This window comes from Camellia sinensis, chromosome 4 (genome assembly GCF_055761805.1).
Source record: "Camellia sinensis isolate YWXY chromosome 4, ASM5576180v1, whole genome shotgun sequence".
Lineage (NCBI taxonomy): Eukaryota > Viridiplantae > Streptophyta > Magnoliopsida > Ericales > Theaceae > Camellia > Camellia sinensis.
In genome coordinates this window covers 151,750,676-151,753,892 of record NC_138964.1, presented here as the reverse complement: position 1 = coordinate 151,753,892, position 3,217 = coordinate 151,750,676, and positions in this window count along the sequence as shown.

Below are 3,217 nucleotides of genomic sequence, written 5' to 3'. Positions count from 1 at the left end.
GCGAAAATATTTACTCATTTTACTGTACTTTGCCAATTTTTCTATTTGTTCGGTTCTAGTCTTTTGGTAGGAAAGTTTCTAATTTTAAAAAGTTTTAACAAATTTTTTGTGTACATGTTGGGATTATGTGAAACTCCAAATCAATCTAAATCGTGTTTAAGTAATTTGGTTCAGATTGATTCCATGATTTAGATATATTTATTTAATTTCAATCTTTATAAAACCATAAACAACGGATTGGTCATAATTTTATTCCAAACCGAATCAATTCAGACCATACTTATCTCTATATAAGACTTTATATATATATATATATATATATATAAAATAAATAAAAATTATGGTCAACAAAAAATAAGTTTATTTTAATGGAAACTTTCTTTCATTAAAACATTTTCTAAACTTAAATCTTACCAATGTCACTCCACTATCACCACCATTATCACCTACTACCACTGGCTCCACCTCCACTACTAAACATAAAAAAATATTTTTCGTCTAAATAAAAAGAGTAAAAATATTTTTAAACACATTATTAGTTTTTTTTTTTTAATTGAATTTAAGGTTTGTATGAAAAGTGATATTTTTAGTAATTTTTTTAACTAAATTATGAGTTGAAAAAAAATAATATATTTAAAAATAAATTTTTAACTTTTTACGTAGTATGAATGAGAATAAATCTTTAACTTTGTAAATTGAATGAGAAAGAATTTTTAACCTTTTTATATAAGTTTAACTTTTTAATTAAAGTAGCTAATTGATTTTATTTTTTTTCTTAATTCTTATGTGATTAACAAAACAATTGATTTTATCTAAAACATTATAGAAATCAAAAAACCTCAAAAAACACTATTGCCATACCACAAGCTTGACATTAAAGATAAACAAATAAAATTTAAATGATTCATTATTTGGCTCGTTTACAATTAGTTGATTGAAATTTATATATTTGTTAACAATTACATTCCAATAATGAAGGAAATTTTTGTTGTTTTAGCTTAAAGCAAGCACTTCTTTTTAGGCCTTTTGCTTGATTATCAAAAGATTTTTAAATAATTTTTTTTTTTTTTTATATAGCTAAATAAAAGATTCAATATGTTGAAAATTCACTCTTGTATAGTAATATAAGAACATAATTCTCCTTTCACACCTCCCCCTTTTTTTCAACCTTCTCATAATCTCTATATCTATTGAAGTCGCGTTCATTGGTATAGTCAAGGGAGGTGTTCATTGGTAAAGGTCAAAAAATTCTCAATCCATCAAAGACGATTTCATTAATAATTTTCTATTTTTTTTTTTTTTAAATCAATTCAAACTGAACACCACATGAATAATTAAAAATCTTTTGACTTATAATCAAAAAAATAACCACATAAGTCATAATCAAATCATAATTAATACCATAATAGATCATAGTCAAATGTCACAAACATCATAATTGGAACATATCATACATACACATCCCAAAAATTAATGTGTATCATAAAATTTCATTAAACTAAAACCTATGATACTACTAATATTTTTTAAATAAAAATCTTAGGAAGGTGAACCTAGTATGGGTCAGTTTGGGTTGGGTTTGGACTGTTTTAGCTACAAAAAAATAAAATAGGCTTTTTAACCTAATAAAATAAAATGTCACATCCAAATCATAATTATTTTATTTTTTCTCTCACAAAAGTCAAAAAAGCTAAAACGCTTATCTCAAACGAGACTTTTTAGCCTCAAGTTTAAATAGCAAAAAAATCGAAAAACTAACACACATCCCAAACGAAGGCTATATAATTTTAAAATATTCTTAATTAATACTTAGATTGTGACTGTTTGGTGTTGTTCAATTAAATAAACTGTATGTTTATAGTTTATTTTAATTTGAAAGTCCATATCTGATTATGTGATGCATCTACTGCTTACAGCAAATTAAGTAAAAATAACTTCAATAAGCTTATAGGGTTGTTTGGGGCAATTTATAGAACTAGTTAAAGCTTTTTATTTTGAAAAACTATGTTAGAGCGTGTGTGGTATAACTTCTGCTTACAGTTTATGAGATAAAAATAACTTAAACAAACTGATTATTGAGAAGCAAGCAAAGCGATATTTTTAACTTTTACTTCTGATTATTAAGTTTTAACTTGCAAAAAATTAACACCAAACAAGCCCTTTCTAAAAACTGAATAAAATGGGATTTTAATTTTATTTTTTGATTATTAACTTTCACCTTGTAATAAGTTATACCAAATCGTTCTGGAAGCGTTATGTAAGCCATTGTGCCTGTTTGGTAAAAATTAACTTCAGTTTATTTCAACTTATGGCTTAAATTAAGCCATTCTGATCTGTTTGGTAAAAATTAAAGTTGCAAATTATAGCTTAAAAAAAGTCATTTTAAGCCATTTTGGCGAAGTTGCTCCGGAGATGCTTCTGATTTCGAATTAAGCGCGCAGCTGTTTGGAGGGCATGAAATGACTTAAATGCCCCTCCAAAACTTCAACAATTACAGTTATGCCACTATATAAGCCCTCTTTCGTCATGCCCTAGCCCACTCCTCTCCTCACACTCGTCTTCTCATTTCCTCTTGGCGACGAAGACGATCCTTCGTATCTCTCGAAGATCAGCCGATCGAAGTCGAAATTTCTCGAAGATTTCTCCAAGATCTGCACTACAAAAGGTAAGATCGCATCTTCTTGGCTTTTGTTTGTGATATATATATATATATATATACACACACACACATTTCAGCTAGGGTTTACAGACAGATCGCATCTTCTTCCTTCGATTCACCCTCTCCGTCTGAAATTTCCTCTTCCATCTTGCCCTTGGCTTGCTTTCTCCCTTATCTGTCATCTCTCTCTCTCTTGAAGCACATTCTGCTCTGTTTATTAATATTGTATGCTCTGATTATTAATGAAGATATTAATATGTATACTTTATCTGAAGATAAACAGAAATTTATGCTCTGCTTACTTCATCTCTCTCCTTTACTGAAGTTCAAGAAAATGATATATTTATATATTTATTTTATTTTTCTGTCATTCAGTTTATTTTCGTAAATAACATCTTAAAGATAATTGATAATTTTTAATGAAGATTGTTGTGTGTGTATGGCTTTTGATACAATTTTTTCCTGTTATTTGTTTGGCTTGTGATAAATTAGTGTTTGATGAAGATACCTGATAAGTTAAATTAGTTTGTGAAGTTTTAGAAAATACCCAGACATGGG